The sequence below is a fragment of the Hyla sarda genome, chromosome 13 (genome assembly GCF_029499605.1).
Source record: "Hyla sarda isolate aHylSar1 chromosome 13, aHylSar1.hap1, whole genome shotgun sequence".
Classification (NCBI taxonomy): domain Eukaryota; kingdom Metazoa; phylum Chordata; class Amphibia; order Anura; family Hylidae; genus Hyla; species Hyla sarda.
This window is the reverse complement of record NC_079201.1, coordinates 8456570-8478231: the sequence shown is the minus strand read 5'-3', so window position 1 is coordinate 8478231 and position 21662 is coordinate 8456570. Positions and strand designations below refer to the sequence as shown.

The 21662-nt window shown below is 41.5% G+C and overlaps 1 protein-coding gene across 5 annotated transcripts in view; it reads left to right on the top strand.

The window, feature by feature from the left end:
- Positions 1-21662, top strand: part of LOC130297721 (urotensin-2 receptor-like) — a 645128-nt gene that overhangs the window by 428639 nt on the left and 194827 nt on the right. The window contains exon 15 of one of the 5 annotated variants that reach the window (XM_056550498.1): positions 12433-12618. The exons of the other annotated variants lie outside the window; for them this stretch is intronic. The gene's annotated coding sequence lies outside the window, so the exon portion shown is untranslated. The remainder of the gene's footprint in view (positions 1-12432; positions 12619-21662) is intronic. 5 annotated transcript variants of the gene reach the window in all.

Sequence of the window (21662 nt, the reverse complement as noted above, 5' to 3'; positions counted from 1 at the left end):
TGCGGGTCCCTGCCGTTGATGGCCGCAAGGACCGCCGCGATAGGACAGGGTTTTAATGTGTATTTGCCATATAAGACGCACCAACTTTCCCCCCCCAGTTTTGGGGAAGAAAAAGTGCGTCTTATACGGCAAAAAATACAGTATATAATGTGAGGGGTGAAGTCACTTATGGTATATACTGTATATATAATGTGAGGGGTGGAGTCACTTATGGGAGATACTGTATATAATGTGAGGGGTGGATTCACTTATGGGATATACTGTATATATAATGTGAGGGGTGGACTCACTTATGGGATATACTGTATATATAATGTGAGGGGTGGACTCACTTATGGTATATACTGTATATATAATGTGAGGGGTGGAGTCACTTATGGGAGATACTGTTTATATAATGTGAGGGGTGGACTCACTTATGGGATATACTGTATATATAATGTGAGGGGTTGACTCCCTTATGGGATATACTGTATATATAATGTTAGGGGTGGAGTCACTTATGGGATATACTGTATATATAATGTGAAGGGTGGACTCCCTTATGGGATATACTGTATATATAATGTGAGGGGTGGAGTCACTTATGGGATATACTGTATATATAATGTGAGGGGTGGACTCCCTTATGGGATATACTGTATATATAATGTGAGGGGTGGACTCTCTTATGGGATATACTGTATATATAATGTGAGGGGTGGACTCCCTTATGGGAGATACTGTATATAATGTGAGGGGTGGAGTCACTTTTGGGAGATACTGTATATAATGTGAGGGGTGGACTCACTTATTGGATATACTGTATATATAATGTGAGGGGTGGACTCACTTATGGGATATAATGTATATATAATGTGAGGGGTGGACTCACTTATGGGATATACTGTATATATAATGTGAGGGGTGGACTCCCTTATGGGAGATACTGTATATAATGTGAGGGGTGGAGTCACTTTTGGGAGATACTGTATATAATGTGAGGGTTGGACTCACTTATAGTATATACTGTATATATAATGTGAGGGGTGGAGTCACTTATGGGAGATACTGTATATATAATGTGAGGGGTGGAGTCACTTATGGTATATACTGTATATATAATGTGAGGGGTGGAGTCACTTATGGGATATACTGTATATATAATGTGAGGGGTGGAGTCACTTATGGGATATACTGTATATAATGTGAGGGGTGGATTCACTTATGGGATATACTGTATATATAATGTGAGGGGTGGACTCACTTATGGGATATACTGTATATATAATGTGAGGGGTGGACTCCCTTATGGGATATACTGTATATATAATGTGAGGGGTGGAGTCACTTATGGGATATACTGTATATAATGTGAGGGGTGGACTCACTTATGGGATATACTGTATATATAATGTGAGGGATGGAGTCACTTATGGGATATACTGTATATATAACGTGAGGGGTGGACTCACTTATGGGATATACTGTATATATAATGTGAGGTGTGGACTCTCTTATGGGATATACTGTATATATAATGTGAGGGGAGGACTCACTTATGGGATATACTGTATATATAATGTGAGGGGTGGAGTCACTTTTGGGAGATACTGTATATAATGTGAGGGGTGGAGTCACTTATTGTATACACTGTATATATAATGTGAGGGGTGGAGTCACTTATGGGAGATACTGTATATATAATGTGAGGGGTGGAGTCACTTATGGTATATACTGTATATATAATGTGAGGGGTGGAGTCACTTATGGGATATACTGTATATATAATGTGAGGGGTGGAGTCACTTATGGGATATACTGTATATAATGTGAGGGGTGGATTCACTTATGGGATATACTGTATATATAATGTGAGGGGTGGACTCACTTATGGGATATACTGTATATATAATGTGAGGGGTGGAGTCACTTATGGTATATACTGTATATATAATGTGAGGGGTGGAGTCACTTATGGGATATACTGTATATATAATGTGAGGGGTGGAGTCACTTATGGGATATACTGTATATAATGTGAGGGGTGGATTCACTTATGGGAGATACTGTATATATAATGTGAGGGGTGGACTCCCTTATGGGATATACTGTATATATAATGTGAGGGGTGGAGTCACTTATGGGATATACTGTATATAATGTGAGGGGTGGACTCACTTATGGGATATACTGTATATATAATGTGAGGGGTGGAGTCACTTATGGGATATACTGTATATATAATGTGAGGGGTGGACTCACTTATGGTATATACTGTATATATAATGTGAGGGGTGGACTTACTTATGGGAGATACTGTATATATAATGTGAGGGGTGGAATCACATATGGGATATACTGTATATATAATGTGAGGGGTGGAATCACTTATGGGATATACTGTATATATAATGTGAGGGGTGGAGTCACTTATGGGAGATACTGTATATATAATGTGAGGGGTGGAGTCACTTATGGGAGATACTGTATATATAATGTGAGGGGTGGAATCACATATGGGATATACTGTATATATAATGTGAGGGGTGGAGTCACTTATGGGATATACTGTATATATAATGTGAGAGGTGGAGTCACTTATGGGATATACTGTATATATAATGTGAGGGGTGGAATCACATATGGGATATACTGTATATATAATGTGAGGGGTGGAATCACTTATGGGATATACTGTATATATAATGTGAGGGGTGGAGTCACTTATGGGATATACTGTATATATAATGTGAGGGGTGGACTCACTTATGGGATATACTGTATATATAATGTGAGGGGTGGACTCCCTTATGGGAGATACTGTATATAATGTGAGGGGTGGAGTCACTTTTGGGAGATACTGTATATAATGTGAGGGTTGGACTCACTTATGGTATATACTGTATATATAATGTGAGGGGTGGACTCCCTTATGGGATATACTGTATACATAATGTGAGGGGTGGAGTCACTTATGGGATATACTGTATATAATGTGAGGGGTGGACTCACTTATGGGATATACTGTATATATAATGTGAGGGGTGGACTTACTTATGGGAGATACTGTATATAAAATGTGAGGGGTGGAATCACATATGGGATATACTGTATATATAATGTGAGGGGTGGAGTCACTTATGGGATATACTGTATATATAATGTGAGGGGTGGAGTCACTTATGGGATATACTGTATATATAATGTGAGGGGTGGAGTCACTTATGGGAGATACTGCATATAATGTGAGGGGTGGAATCACTTATGGGATATACTGTATATAATGTGAGGGGTGGAATCACATATGGGATATACTGTATATATAATGTGAGGGGTGGAGTCACTTATGGGATATACTGTATATATAATGTGAGGGGTGGAATCACTTATGGGATATACTGTATATATAATGTGAGGGGTGGAATCACTTATGGGATATACTGTATATATAATGTGAGGGGTGGAGTCACTTATGGGAGATACTGCATATAATGTGAGGGGTGGAGTCACTTATGGGATATACTGTATATATAATGTGAGGGGTGGAGTCACTTATGGGATATACTGTATATATAATGTGAGGGGTGGAGTCACTTATGGGAGATACTGTATATAATGTGAGGGGTGGAGTCACTTATGGGAGATACTGTATATATAATGTGAGGGGAGGACTCCCTTATGGGATATACTGTATATATAATGTGAGCGGTGGACTCACTTATGGGATATACTGTATATAATGTGAGGGATGGACTCACTTATGGGATATACTGTATATATAATGTGAGGGGTGGACTCACTTATGGGATATACTGTATATATAATGTGAGGGGTGGAGTCACTTATGGGATATACTGTATAAATAATGTGAGGGGTGGAGTCACTTATGGGATATACTGTATATATAATGTGAGGGGTGGAGTCACTTGTGGGAGATACTGCATATAATGTGAGGGGTGGACTCACTTATGGGAGATACTGTATGTATAATGTGAGGGGTGGAGTCACTTATGGGAGATACTGTATATATAATGTGAGGGGTGGAGTCACTTATGGGATATACTGTATATATAATGTGAGGGGTGGAGTCACTTATGGGATATACTGTATAAATAATGTGAGGGGTGGAGTCACTTATGGGATATACTGTATATATAATTTGAGGGGTGGAGTCACTTGTGGGAGATACTGCATATAATGTGAGGGGTGGACTCACTTATGGGAGATACTGTATGTATAATGTGAGGGGTGGAGTCACTTATGGGAGATACTGTATATATAATGTGAGGGGTGGACTCACTTATGGGATATACTGTATAAATAATGTGAGGGGTGGAGTCACTTATGGGAGATACTGTATATAATGTGAGGGGTGGACTCACTTATGGGATATACTGTATAAATAATGTGAGGGGTGGACTCACTTATGGGATATACTGTATATAATGTGAGGGGTGGACTCACTTATGGAATATACTGTATATAATGTGAGGGGTGGAGTCACTTATGGGAGATACTGTATATAATGTGAGGGGTGGACTCACTTATGGGATATACTGTATAAATAATGTGAGGGGTGGAGTCACTTATGGGATATACTGTATATATAATGTGAGGGGTGGAGTCACCTATGGGAGATACTGTATATATAATGTGAGGGGTGGACTCACTTATGGGAGATACTGTATATATAATGTGAGGGGTGGAGTCACTTATGGGATATACTGTATATATGATGTGAGGGGTGGAATCACTTATGGGAGATACTGTATATATAATGTGAGGGGTGGAGTCACTTATGGGATATACTGTATATATAATGTGAGGGGTGGGGTCACTTATGGGATATACTGTATATATAATGTGAGGGGTGGAGTCACTTATGGGAGATACTGTATATATATAATGTGAGGAGTGGACTCACTTATGGGAGATACTGTATATATAATGTGAGGGGTGGACTCACTTATGGGATATACTGTATAAATAATGTGAGGGGTGGACTCACTTATGGGAGATACTGTATATATAATGTGAGGGGTGGAGTCACTTATGGGATATACTGTATATAATGTGAGGGGTGGACTCACTTATGGGATATACTGTATATATAATGTGAGGGGTGGACTCACTTATGGGAGATACTGTATATATAATGTGAAGGGTGGAGTCACTTATGGGATATACTGTATAAATAATGTGAGAGGTGGACTCACTTATGGGATATACTGTATATATAATGTGAGGGGTGGAGTCACTTATGGGATATACTGTATATATAATGTGAGGGGTGGACTCACTTATGGGATATACTGTATATAATGTGAGGGGTGGACTCACTTATGGGATATACTGTATATATAATGTGAGGGGTGGGGTCACTTATGGGATATACTGTATATAATGTGAGGGGTGGACTCACTTATGGGATATACTGTATATATAATGTGAGGGGTGGAGTCACTTATGGGAGATACTGTATATATAATGTGAGGGGTGAAGTCACTTATGGGATATACTGTATATAATGTGAGGGGTGGACTCACTTATGGGATATACTGTATATATGATGTGAGGGGTGGAGTCACTTATGGGATATACTGTATATAATGTGAAGGGTGGAGTCACTTATGGGAGATACTGTATATATAATGTGAGGGGTGGAGTCACTTATGGGATATACTGTATATATGATGTGAGGGGTGGAGTCACTTATGGGATATACTGTATAAATAATGTGAGGGGTGGAGTCACTTATGGGATATACTGTATATATAATGTGAGGGGTGGAGTCACTTATGGGATATACTGTATAAATAATGTGAGGGGTGGACTCACTTATGGGAGATACTGTATATAATGTGAGGGGTGGACTCACTTATGGGATATACTGTATATAATGTGAGGGGTGGAGTCACTTATGGGAGATACTGTATATATAATGTGAGGGGTGGAGTCACTTATGGGATATACTGTATATATGATGTGAGGGGTGGGGTCACTTATGGGATATACTGTATATAATGTGAGGGGTGGACTCACTTATGGGATATACTGTATATAATGTGAGGGGTGGACTCACTTATGGGATATACTGTATATATAATGTGGGGGGTGGACTCACTTATGGGAGATACTGTATATAATGTGAGGGGTGGAGTCACTTATGGGATATACTGTATATAATGTGAGGGGTGGTCTCACTTATGGGATATACTGTATATAATGTGAGGGGTGGACTCCCTTATGGGATATACTGTATATAATGTGAGGGGTGGACTCTCTTATGGGAGATACTGTATATATAATGTGAGGGGTGGAGTCACTTATGGGAGATACTGTATATATAATGTGAGGGGTGGATTCACTTATGGGACATACTGTATATATAATGTGAGGGGTGGAGTCACTTATGGGATATACTGTATATATGATGTGAGGGGTGGACTCTCTTATGGAATATACTGTATATATAATGTGAGGGGTGGAGTCACTTATGGGATATACTGTATATATAATGTGAGGGGTGGACTCACTTATGGGATATACTGTATATAATGTGAGGGGTGGAGTCACTTATGGGATATACTGTATATATAATGTGAGGGGTGGACTCTCTTATGGGATATACTGTATATATAATGTGAGGGGTGGAGTCACTTATGGGATATACTGTATATATAATGTGAGGGGTGGAGTCACTTATGGGAGATACTGTATATATATAATGTGAGGGGTGGAGTCACTTATGGGATATACTGTATATAATGTGAGGGGTGGACTCACTTATGGGAGATACTGTATATATAATGTGAGGGGTGGACTCACTTAATAATGTGAGGGGTGGAGTCACTTATGGGATATACTGTATATAATGTGAGGGGTGGACTCTCTTATGGGATATACTGTATATAATGTGAGGGGTGGACTCACTTATGGGAGATACTGTATATATAATGTGAGGGGTGGAGTCACTTATGGGAGATACTGTATATATATAATGTGAGGAGTGGACTCACTTATGGGAGATACTGTATATATAATGTGAGGGGTGGAGTCACTTATGGGAGATACTGTATATATAATGTGAGGGGTGGAGTCACTTATGGGATATACTGTATATATAATGTGAGGGGTGGAGTCACTTATGGGATACTGTATATATGATGTGAGGGGTGGACTCTCTTATGGAATATACTGTATATATAATGTGAGGGGTGGAGTCACTTATGGGATATACTGTATATATAATGTGAGGGGTGGACTCTCTTATGGGATATACTGTATATATAATGTGAGGGGTGGACTCTCTTATGGGATATACTGTATATATAATGTGAGGGGTGGATTTAGTTATGGGAGATACTGTATATATAATGTGAGGGGTGAAGTCACTTATGGGAGATACTGTATATAATGTGAGGGGTGGACTCACTTATGGGAGATACTGTATATATAATGTGAGGGGTGGAGTCACTTATGGGAGATACTGTATATATATAATGTGAGGGGTGGAGTCACTTATGGGATATACTGTATATATAATGTGAGGGGTGGACTCACTTATGGGAGATACTGTATATATAATGTGAGGGGTGGACTCACTTATGGGATATACTGTATATATAATGTGAGGGGTGGAGTCACTTATGGGAGATACTGTATATATAATGTGAGGGGTGAAGTCACTTATGGGATATACTGTATATAATGTGAGGGGTGGACTCACTTATGGGATATACTGTATATATAATGTGAGGGGTGGACTCACTTATGGGATATACTGTATATAATGTGAGGGGTGGACTCACTTATGGGATATACTGTATATATAATGTGAGGGGTGGACTCACTTATGGGATATACTGTATATAATGTGAGGGGTGGACTCACTTATGGGATATACTGTATATATAATGTGAGGGGTGGACTCACTTATGGGATATACTGTATATATAATGTGGGGGGTGGGGTCACTTATGGGATATACTGTATATATAATGTGAGGGGTGGATTCACTTATGGGAGATACTGTATATAATGTGAGGGGTGGAGTCCCTTATGGGATATACTGTATATAATGTGAGGGGTGGAGTCACTTATGGGAGATACTGTATATATAATGTGAGGGGTGGACTCCCTTATGGGATATACTGTATATATAATGTGAGGGGGGGACTCACTTATGGGATATACTGTATATATAATGTGAGGGGTGGACTCACTTATGGGATATACTGTATATAATGTGAGGGGTGGAGTCACTTATGGGAGATACTGTATATAATGTGAGGGGTGGACTCACTTATGGGATATACTGTATATATAATGTGAGGGGTGGACTCACTTATGGGATATACTGTATATATAATGTGAGGGGTGGAGTCACTTATGGGATATACTGTATATAATGTGAGGGGTGGACTCACTTATGGAATATACTGTATATATAATGTGAGGGGTGGAGTCACTTATGGGAGATACTGTATATAATGTGAGGGGTGGACTCACTTATGGAATATACTGTATATATAATGTGAGGGGTGGACTCACTTATGGGATATACTGTATATAATGTGAGGGGTGGACTCTCTTATGGGATATACTGTATATAATGTGAGGGGTGGACTCACTTATGGGAGATACTGTATATATATAATGTGAGGAGTGGACTCACTTATGGGAGATACTGTATATATAATGTGAGGGGTGGAGTCACTTATGGGAGATACTGTATATATAATGTGAGGGGTGGACTCACTTATGGGATATACTGTATATATAATGTGAGGGGTGGAGTCACTTATGGGAGATACTGTATATATAATGTGAGGGGTGGACTCACTTATGGGATATACTGTATATATAATGTGAGGGGTGGACTCACTTATGGGATATACTGTATATATAATGTGAGGGGTGGAGTCACTTATGGGATATACTGTATATATAATGTGAGGGGTGGACTCACTTATGGGAGATACTGTATATATAATGTGAGGGGTGGACTCACTTATGGGAGATACTGTATATATAATGTGAGGGGTGGACTCACTTATGGGATATACTGTATATATAATGTGAGGGGTGGAGTCACTTATGGGAGATACTGTATATATAATGTGAGGGGTGAAGTCACTTATGGGATATACTGTATATAATGTGAGGGGTGGACTCACTTATGGGATATACTGTATATATAATGTGAGGGGTGGACTCACTTATGGGATATACTGTATATAATGTGAGGGGTGGACTCACTTATGGGATATACTGTATATATAATGTGAGGGGTGGACTCACTTATGGGATATACTGTATATAATGTGAGGGGTGGACTCACTTATGGGATATACTGTATATATAATGTGAGGGGTGGACTCACTTATGGGATATACTGTATATATAATGTGGGGGGTGGGGTCACTTATGGGATATACTGTATATATAATGTGAGGGGTGGATTCACTTATGGGAGATACTGTATATAATGTGAGGGGTGGAGTCCCTTATGGGATATACTGTATATAATGTGAGGGGTGGACTCACTTATGGGAGATACTGTATGTATAATGTGAGGGGTGGACTCACTTATGGGATATACTGTATAAATAATGTGAGGGGTGGAGTCACTTATGGGAGATACTGTATATATAATGTGAGGGGTGGACTCCCTTATGGGATATACTGTATATATAATGTGAGGGGGGGACTCACTTATGGGATATACTGTATATATAATGTGAGGGGTGGACTCACTTATGGGATATACTGTATATAATGTGAGGGGTGGAGTCACTTATGGGAGATACTGTATATAATGTGAGGGGTGGACTCACTTATGGGATATACTGTATATATAATGTGAGGGGTGGAGTCACTTATGGGATATACTGTATATAATGTGAGGGGTGGACTCACTTATGGAATATACTGTATATATAATGTGAGGGGTGGAGTCACTTATGGGAGATACTGTATATAATGTGAGGGGTGGACTCACTTATGGAATATACTGTATATATAATGTGAGGGGTGGAGTCACTTATGGGATATACTGTATATAATGTGAGGGGTGGACTCTCTTATGGGATATACTGTATATAATGTGAGGGGTGGACTCACTTATGGGAGATACTGTATATATATAATGTGAGGAGTGGACTCACTTATGGGAGATACTGTATATATAATGTGAGGGGTGGAGTCACTTATGGGAGATACTGTATATATAATGTGAGGGGTGGAGTCACTTATGGGAGATACTGTATATATAATGTGAGGGGTGGAGTCACTTATGGGAGATACTGTATATATAATGTGAGGGGTGGAGTCACTTATGGGATATACTGTATATATAATGTGAGGGGTGGAGTCACTTATGGGATACTGTATATATGATGTGAGGGGTGGACTCTTATGGAATATACTGTATATATAATGTGAGGGGTGGAATCACTTATGGGATATACTGTATATATAATGTGAGGGGTGGACTCTCTTATGGGATATACTGTATATATAATGTGAGGGGTGGAGTCACTTATGGGAGATACTGTATATATAATGTGAGGGGTGGAGTCACTTATGGGAGATACTGTATATATAATGTAAGGGGTGGACTCACTTATGGGAGATACTGCATATAATGTGAGGGGTGGACTCACTTTTGGTATATACTGTATATATATAATGTGAGGGGTGGAGTCACTTATGGGATATACTGTGTATATATAATGTGAGGGGTGGACTCACTTATGGGAGATACTGTATATATAATGTGAGGGGTGGAGTCACTTATGGGATATACTGTATATATGATGTGAGGGGTGGACTCATTTATGGGATATACTGTATATATAATGTGAGGGGTGGAGTCACTTATGGGATATACTGTATATATAATGTGAGGGGTGGAGTCACTTATGGGATATACTGTATATATAATGTGAGGGGTGGAGTCACTTATGGGATATACTGTATATATGATGTGAGGGGTGGACTCACTTATGGGATATACTGTATATATAATGTGAGGGGTGGACTCACTTATGGGAGATACTGTATATATAATGTGAGGGGTGGAGTCACTTATGGGATATACTGTATATATAATGTGAGGGGTGGAGTCACTTATGGGATATACTGTATATATAATGTGAGGGGTGGAGTCACTTATGGGATATACTGTATATATGATGTGAGGGGTGGAGTCACTTATGGGATATACTGTATATATAATGTGAGGGGTGGAGTCACTTATGGGATATACTGTATATATGATGTGAGGGGTGGAGTCACTTATGGGATATACTGTATATAATGTGAAGGGTGGAGTCACTTATGGGATATACTGTATATATAATGTGAGGGGTGGACTCACTTATGGGATATACTGTATATATAATGTGAGGGATGGAGTCACTTATGGGATATACTGTATATATGATGTGAGGGGTGGACTCATTTATGGGAGATACTGTATATATAATGTGAGGGGTGGACTCACTTATGGGAGATACTGTATATAATGTGAGGGGTGGACTCACTTATGGGAGATACTGTATATAGACCACATCCATCTTAACCCTTATAATTCCCTGTAGCGGCTTCCTCAGGTACCCCCCCCCCCTCCCCCTCTCTATAGAAATACTTCCTAGATGTGCAGAGGGCAGAAGTGAAGCGCTCGGGAGCAGATCATGTGATACTTTTTCTGCTCCCTGGACAACCCATGTAATATCAATGGAATCCGGAGCTCTCCTGCTCTGGACAGTTCCTGGAATGGCCAGAGGCGTCTGAAAAGAACTACACAACTTCCTCTGGAGCATACTGGATAAGTACTGGAAGGATTAAGATTTTTCTATAGAAGTAATTTACAATTCTGTTTAACTTTCTGGCACCAATTAATTAGAAAACTCTTTTGTATCACTTTGGAGTGCGCTTGAACGTCTACACCGGTAACAACCATCACCTGTATACACATCTTGAGTAGTAAAGCTTTAAAGAGTAATGTAAATGATGATTCTAGTTACTGCCCCTTAAATTAAAGCTGCTTTCGCACATATATTAGGAGAAATATAATTTTGGTTCTTCGTGCTCCTGTATATGAATATGTCTGACGTAGATGTAGACAGATGTGTGACTCTGATGCACCAGCTTAAAGGGGTACTCTGGGGAACACAACAATAAGTCAACAATAAGTGTCCTTTATGGTGCCCAGCACTTGCACTGAACCTACCTGTAGATAGGGTATAGGTTGTATTCCCCAGAGTTTCCCTTTAATGTCCTAATTACTTAGGCCAATTGAGCAAGGATTCTCTGAACCGTGGCTAGGAAGACTGTAGAACCCCACTCCACTTACTTTTTTGGCAAACTACGACACCACACTGTAATCCCATATAACCCCCTTATACATGCACATTTCATTTGGGTTTATCCGATTAAACACAGGACACGATGTGCCGATCTATTCTACTTTATTGATTGTGAGACATGGAAGGAAGAGAAATCATGGAGAGAAAATATGAAGAATCATGAAAGGAGAGGAAACAAAATCATTAGGGGGGAAATTCATTGTGAGGACTCGGCCGGTCCTGGTCAGGAATCCATTATGAAGACTGGAAGACAAAAAGAAGGGTAAGAGGCCAGTTACTTATTTAAAAAAAAAAAAAGAAAAAAAAAGAGACAATTAGGGTTTAGTCAGATATTAAGTAGAAATTCCAAGGGTGGCCTTGTATTTCTGGTAGTTATTTAGACTTTTTTAACCCGAGTCTACGATTTCTCATGTGTCACTTATTCCGACATATGTGAAATAGAAGATAGAAAAATTATACATGCTGCGGTTCATAGTGTAAACTGCGACACATATTGAGTGTTGTTTGCATAATATCCTTCAAAATACACCCTATAAAACATAGTATAAATGCAAATGATTTATGTGGAATATGTAAAAAAAAGGTTCTATTTATTATTTATTACCCGGATTTTACAGTTTTCAGGAATATCCCACGGGTGGTAATAAAGTACTGCCTCACACACAGTTTCTTCTACGGCTGCATTCACACCACGTTTTTTGCAATACATTTAGCGTGTACATTTTCAATGTGAAAACCGTATGCATTGACTCTCCATCGAAAACCGTATGCCAAACTTTGCATCCGGCTGCATCCGTTTAGCGTCTTGTACTGCTTTGTCATTGTTTTTTCTCCCGTACCCAAAACCTTAGTCTACCATGGTTTTTGGTCTGGGTGAAAAACCGTATTAAACTGTATACTTTTTTTTTACATGGGAGTCAATGGGAGCAATACAGAACTGTATTTGCGTACGATTCCATCCGGTTGCACCATACGGTTTTTGACTTTGCACATTTTTTTTTTGGAATCTCAATCAAACAAGTGAAACTTTATTCATAATGGAGTGAAAAGTTAAAAGCGTATAATTTTTTCTTAAAAAAAACGGATGCAACCGGACATCATTTTTCAAACCATATTAAAATTAAAACTGGGTTCAAATTTGTACACATTTTGATACAGTTTAGTCAGGTTTTGAGGAATCCGTTTTTTCATCAAAAACCTGATACGGGAACTGTATTGCAAAAAACGTGGTGTGAATGCACCCTAAGTGCGCCCCGCGGGGACTTGCGGTTGAACTTTGTCTAATGGCTAGTATAGTACACGGTATACACAGTACACTGACAGGCAGCCTGTTTCCATACATGGCAGACCTGGAAGTCATGATTTGGCCTCTGGCTGTGATCTGGCTAAACATACATTTACAGGTCACCTGTGTGTGTCCAAATTAGGATGAAAGGTATAATTTGGCCAAATGAGAAAAGCTACATTAATGAATACAGAGACAAGCTGGTACGAAGACAATAATGTGCTGATCTGTTTATTGAAAATGGCTACCCACCTTTTATATACTAGATATACGTCATAGATTATATTGTTTTAAAACACACACACAGCATTTTCTCATACGATCACAAGAAAACATCCCAAGCCCTCATAATCATTGGTGGCCGTCCCCCCCCCCCCCCCCCCCAGACATGACATGTCCTGCAGACTAATTGTCCCTTTTCTCAAGATTGACACCCCCCCTCCCCCATACAACCATATCTCATGGCCTTGCTTATAGCATTCTTATTTTTCTAGTATTTAATCATTAGGTTACTATTAACCATTTAGTTTCCATACCATCTGCCATGGTAACCATTGGAAATCAACAATAGTAGATGAATGCAGGGGTCGCTATTGACCACGGCAACTATAGAGTTAAGCTTTCACAAGAGCAGAGCTCATACACAGCATATGACAGAAACAAGGGGTTAAAGTGGTATTCCCATCTCAAACATTTATAGCGTACCCACAATGTCTTACACATGAGGGTCCTGTCTCTGGGACCCCCACCTATGTGAATGGTTCCTCTGTTATTGTCCAGCTTGCAGTTGCTGGAGGTGAACAGGAAAAGCCGAAAACAGCAGAGAAGACTCCAAGAGTCCTGTAACTCTATAGTTACGCGAATTGCATGAAACAGCCCCCTCAGAAGTTTTGTGGCTTCCCACCTTATTCCACAATCAGGCCAGACTGGCCAGGGGACCCATATTTTTTAAATAGGCTCAGGTCCCAGACGTGGGACCCGCATCTATCAAATACAAATGGCATATTCTGTGGCTATGCCATAAATGTTGGAAATGGGAAAACCACTTTTAGCTTTTCAATAAATCACGTTATTACAAAGTGTTTTGCGAGAAGCCCAATATAATCCATTAGGACGTTATGTTGTGAGGAGTGGGGAAATCTCCATACAGCTGGTACCCCTGGTTGGGCTCTAACCCCGGAGCCCAGTTCTGCTTCTACTATCTTATTTTGGATACTACTTTGTATAAAATTCACATTTTCAAAAAAATTACATTTAAATGTTCAGACTTCACCTATTTGTACAGGGAAATTAGTAAATATTGTTATCGGAATCAAAAACTGGTCCATCAGCTTCTTTAACATTGGCAGCCTGTCAGTATACAAATCCTATACAAAAATAAGTTAAAAGACACCATCAGCACATTTGGACGTATTAGTTACAAGCAAAGAAAATTTTCCCCTCAATAATAATAATTTTATTTTTGGGCCACCCCAGGGCACTGTACATACAATATACAACACAAATGCAAATACAGTAAACAGGAAACAGTAAATGATGGACTAATATCGTGAGAGGGGTCAAATTCTATAACCTACAAATGGAAATGAAAATGTTTGCATTTTTATTATTTATTATTCTCGCCGTTTGAGAGACATAAGCTTTTATTTTTGAATCCACAGACCCATATGAGGCTTGTTGTTTTTTGCAGGACGAATTATACTTTGTAATTAAATCACTAATTTTTTTAATAAAATGTGCTGCAAAAAGGGGAGTTATCACAGCTTTTTTTTTTTTTACCTCCCTTTTAAAATAGCAATAGTTTAATGATATGGATTAAAAATGTATCCCCTTAAAATATTGGGGCATCCCCCACATTATTATATTGTGACTACCACAATAAACTAACATAACCTCCACCTTCAAACAATACAAATCTCCAAGAGGTCAGGCCACACTAAGATATAGCATTCTCTATTAGTTTATACTTGTGGACCTCATAGGACGTACTTACATCCAAATATCAATAACAATAATCATGACTGGCGGGATTTTATATATGTACCATTGGAGAATATATACAGCCCCCTTGACTAATTATCCTCCACATCTCTGTTAAGCCCTTTTATTAACACCATTATATAACAATATAAATATTATAAACATTATCAAACAAAATATACATAACCTGTCAGAAATGAGGGTCCCTGGAGGTCTCAACTGTATCCAGAACATCACCAAAATCAGAGGCACTAAATGTTCTATTACCCTTGGCCGCAACTCCCCGACCCAAGGGCACCCACTTCGCTTAGTGCCTGTTACCATCAAAACTCCTGGGGCCCGTAACCACCACCAGGAGGCCCATTCCAGCTGTACCATAACAACTGGCAAACTCATTTCCATTACCATAATCTCAATAATTTTTTAACCATGAACATCTCCAAGGACCCTTAAACCGTCCCAACACCAACTAACCGCGCCACAAAAAGAAGGGAGGAGGGGTGGGACTTCTTCTCCTTGCTTTCCCGCCACTGGCTGGCTCCTCCCCAACCAGCCCTTAACCCCTTAAGGACCAGGCCATTTTATACCTTAAGGACCGGAGCGTTTTTTGCAATTCTGACCACTGTCACTTTAAACATTAATAACTCTGGAATGCTTTTAGTTATCATTCTGATTCCGAGATTGTTTTTTCGTGACATATTCTACTTTAACTTAGTGGTAAAATTTTATGGTAACTTGCATCCTTTCTTGGTGAAAAATCCCAAAATTTGATGAAAAAAATGAAAATTTTGCATTTTTCTAACTTTGAAGCTCTCTGCTTGTAAGGAAAATGGATATTCAAAATATATATTTTTTTGGGTTCACATATACAATATGTCTACTTTATGTTTGCATCATAAAATTTATGAGTTTTTACTTTTGGAAGACACCAGAGGGCTTCAAAGTTCAGTAGCAATTTTGAAATTTTTCACAAAATTTTCAAACTCACTATTTTTCAGGGACCAGTTCAGTTTTGAAGTGGATTTGAAGGGTCTTCATATTAGAAATACCCCATAAAAGACCCCATTATAAAAACTACACCCCCTAAAGTATTAAAAAAAACATTCAGTAAGTGTATTAACCCTTTAGGTGTTTCACAGGAATAGCAGCAAAGTGAAGGAGAAAATTCAAAATCTTCATTTTTTACACTCGCATGTTCTTGTAGACCCAATTTTTGAATTTTTGCAAGGGATAAAAAGGAGAAAATTTTTACTTGTATTTGAAACCCAATTTCTCTCGAGTAAGCACATACCTCATATGTCTATGTAAAGTGTTCGGCGGGCGCAGTAGAGGGCTCAGAAGGGAAGGAGCGACAAATGGTTTTTGGGGGGCATGCCGCATTTAGGAAGCCCCTATGGTGCCAGGACAGCAAAAAAAAACACATGGCATACCATTTTGGAAACTAGACCCCTCAGGGAACGTAACAAGGGGTAAAGTGAACCTTAATACCCTACAGGTGATTCACGACTTTTGCATATGTAAAAAAAATATATTTTTTTTTTACCTAAAATGCTTGGTTTCCCAAAAATTTTACATTTTTAAAAAGGGTAATAGCAGAAAATACCCCCCAAAATTTGAAGCCCAATTTCTCCCGATACAGAAAACACCTTGCATGGGGGTGAAAAGTGCTCTGCTGGCGCACTACAGGTCTCAGAAGAGAAGGAGTCACATTTGGCTTTTTGAAAGCAAATTTTGCTCTGGGGGCATGCCGCATTTAGGAAGCCCCTATGGTGCCAGAACAGCAAAAAAAAAAAACACATGGCATACCATTTTGGAAACTAGACCCCTCGGGGAACGTAACAAGGGGTAACGTGAACCTTAATGCCCTACAGGTGTTTCACGACTTTTGCATATGTAAAAAAAAAAATTTTTTTTTACCTAAAATGCTTGTTTTCCCAAAATGTTTACATTTTTTAAAAGGGTAATAGCGGAAAATACCCCCCAAAATTTGAAGCCCAATTTCTCCCGATTCAGAAAACACCCCATATGGGTGTGAAAAGTGCTCTGCTGGCGCACTACAGGTCTCAGAAGAGAAGGAGTAACATTTGGCTTTTTGAAAGAGAATTTTGCTCTGGGGGCATGCCGCATTTAGGAAGCCCCTATGGTGCCAGGACAGCAAAAAAAAAACACATGGCATACCATTTTGGAAACTAGACCCCTCGGGGAACGTAACAAGGGGTAATTTGAACCTTAATACCCTACAGGTGTTTCACGACTTTTGCATATGTAAAAAAATATATATTTTTTTTACCTAAAATGCTTGTTTTCCCAAAAATTTTAAATTTTTTAAAAGGGTAATAGCAGAAAATACCCCCCAAAATTTGAAGCCCAATTTCTCCCGAGTACGGCGATACCCCATATGTGGCCCTAAACTGTTGCCTTGAAATACGACAGGGCTCCAAAGTGAGAGCGCCATGCGCATTTGAGGCCTAAATTAGGGACTTGCATAGGGGTGGACATAGGGGTATTCTACGCCAGTGATTCCCAAACAGGGTGCCTCCAGCTGTTGTAAAACTCCCAGCATGCCTGGACAGTCAACGGCTATCTGGCAATACTGGGAGTAGTTGTTTTGCAACAGCTGGAGGCTCCGTTTTGGAAACAGTGGCGTACCAGACGTTTTTCATTTTTATTGGGGAGGGGGGTTGTATAGGGGTATGTGTATATGTAGTGTTTTTTACTTTTTATTTTATTTTGTGTTAGTGTAGTGTAGTGTTTTTAGGGTACAGTCGCACGGGCGGGGGTTCACAGTAGTTTCTCGCTGGCAGTTTGAGCTACGGCAGAAAATTTGACGCAGCTCAAACTTGCAGCCGGATACTTACTGTAATCCTCCGCCCATGTGAGTGTACCCTGTACGTTCACATTGGGGGGGGGGGGGGGAATCCAGCTGTTGCAAAACTACAACTCCCAGCATGTACGGTCTATCAGTGCATGCTGGGAGTTGTAGTTTTGCAACCGCTGGAGGCTCCGTTTTGGAAACAGTGGCGTACCAGACGTTTTTCATTTTTATTGGGGAGGGGGGCTGTGTAGGGGTATGTGTATATGTAGTGTTTTTTACTTTTTATTTTATTGTGTGTTAGTGTAGTGTTTTTAGGGTACAGTCACACGGGTACAGTTCACAGTAGTTTCTCGCTGGCAGTTTGAGCTGCGGCAGAAATTTTGCCGCACCTCAAACTTGCAGCCGGATACTTACTGTAATCCTCCGCCCATGTGAGCGTACCCTGTACGTTCACATTGGGGGGGGGGGGGAACATCCAGCTGTTGCAAAACTACAACTCCCAGCATGTACGGTCTATCAGTGCATGCTGGGAGTTGTAGTTTTGCAACAGCTGGAGGCACACTGGTTGTGAAACACCGAGTTTGGTAACAAACTCAGTGTTTTGCAACCAGTGTGCCTTCAGCTGTTGCAAAAGCTACAACCCCCAGCATGTACGGACAGCGGAAGGGCATGCTGGGTGTTGTAGTTATGCAACAGCTGGAGGCATACTACTTTGGCTGGGGATGCTGGGGATTGTAGTTATGAAACAGCTGGAGACACACTGGTTTGCTTCTTAACTCAGTGTGCCTTCAGCTGTTGCAAAACTACAACTCTCAGCAGTCACCGACAGCCAACGGGCATGCTGGGAGTTGTAGTTATGCAACCACCAGATGCACCACTACAACTCCCAGCATGCACTTTAGCTGATTGTGCAAGCTGGGAGTTGTAGTTACACAACAGCTGAAGGTACACTTTTCCATAGAAAGAATGTGCCTCCAGCTGTTGCAAAACTACAAGTCCCAGCATGCCCATAAGGGCATGCTGGGAGTTGTGGTGGTCTGCCTCCTGCTGTTGCATAACTACAGCTCCCAGCATGCCCTTTTTGCATGCTGGGAGCTGTTGCTAAGCAACAGCAGGAGGCTGTCACTCACCTCCAACGATCCTCGCCGCACAGGTCAGTCCCTCGTCGTCTCCGCCGCCGCCGCTGTTCCTGGGGCCCCGATCCCAACAGGGGCGCCGGGGATCGGGGTCCCTAGCACCAGGGGTGCACGTCCCGCACCCGCTCACGTCCTCCAGAAGAGGGGCGGAGCGGGTTGCGGGAGTGACACCCGCAGCAGGCGCCCTGATTGGTCGGCCGGTAATCCGGCCGACGAATCAGGGCGATCGTGAGGTGGCACCAGTGCCACCTCACCCCTGCTGGCTCTGGCTGTTCGGGGCCGTCTCTGACTCCGGGTCAATAATTCCGGGTCACCGGGTCACTGGAGACCCGATTGACCCGGAATCCGCCGCAGATCGCTGGACTGAATTGTCCAGCGATCTGCGCCCATCGCCGACATGGGGGGTCATAATGACCCCCCTGGGCGATATGCCCCGATGCCTGCTGAACGATTTCAGCAGGCATCGGGGACCGGCTCCGCTCCAGATGGTTGCGGGGGGCCGGTAAAACACATGACGTTCTCATACGTCATGTGTCCTTAAGGACTCGGAAATGGAGACGTATGAGAACGTCATGTGTCCTTAAGGGGTTAAATACCCCTGGGACTCCACCCCCAACACCTTCAAACCCCCCAATAGCGAACTCTCTTCAGGAGACTCTCCCCCCCCCCTTTTACCTCCCCCTTAAAGCCAGTAACTCCTTAACTAATTTAACCCCTTAGATCCCAATAAACCCCCCGTCAAGCCGCTACTCCACTAGGGCTTCCCCCTCTGCTCCGCACTATGTGGCCACAAATTCCCGGGTTAGAGCAAACTATAAATATCAACAACAAATAACAGTGCTGATAGGAGGGAACTCCATAAGACTTAGCTTTTATTAGGTATACAGTGACCCCCCGACCTACGATGGCCCCGACATATGATCAAATTGACATACGATGGCCTCTCAGAGGCCATCGCATGTCGATGTCAGCATCGACATACAATGCTTTTTTATGTCGGGGCCATCGCATTAAGTGCTATCCGGCAGCGCCAAATGCTTAAGCTGCTTACGGATAGCAGCTTAATGTTCCCCGTGTGGTGCGGTAAGTATTACTTACCCCTCCACGATGCTCCGGGGTGCCCTCCGGGTCCAGCGCTGGTCTTCCGGTGTCTTCTCGGCCCTCTCCGATGACGTCAATACGCTGCTGCGTACGTCATCCAATAGGAATGGCGTACGCAGCGGCGTAATGACGTCGCTACGCAGGCCCAGTAAGGCCTTGCGGAAGAAAGCAGAGAACCGGAGAAGACAGCAGAGGACCGGAGAAGACAGAGGAGGATCGGAGAAGACAGCGGAGAGCCCAGCGGAGGCCCGGGGACACCATCGGGAGCGGCGGGGACAGGTGAGTACAGCATCCTATACTTTACATTGCACGAATCCCTCAACATACGATGGATTCGACAAACGATGGCTTGTTTGGAACGAATAACCATCGTATGTTGAGGGACCACTGTACTCTAAAAGCCACCAAAATAACCAAAAAGTGTTCAGAAAATCACCACCACCAAATAATAAATTTAGGTGTGAAGAAATTACCACATAGCAATGTGGATTTTTACAAAATGCCGCAAGTTAATGATATCCAATCAGAATAGTACCAAACGTGTTTCTGCCACGGTAGTGTGATGTCATCAGGGGACCTACTATGTATGTTACGCTGAGCGCTCCGGGTCCCTGCTCCTCCCTGGAGCGCTCGCGGCGTTCCTCTCTCTGTAGCGCCCCGGTCAGACCCGCTGACCGGGAGCGCTGCACTGACACTGCTGGCGGGGATGCGATTCGCATAGCGGGACGTGCCCGCTCGCGAATCGCATCCCAAGTCTCTCACCTGTCCCGGTCCCCGGCTGTCTCGTCCTGGCGCGCGCGGCTCTGCTCCTTGGGGCGCGCGCACGCCAGCTCTCTATGATTTAAATCTGTCTAATTAGCCTCCACCTGCTCCCTGTCTATTTAGCCTCACTTCCCCTTCACTTCCTTGCTGGATCTTGTTGCCTTTGTGCCAGAGAAAGCGTTACAGTGTTTGCCTTACCAGTGTACCTGACCTCTTGCCATTGCTAT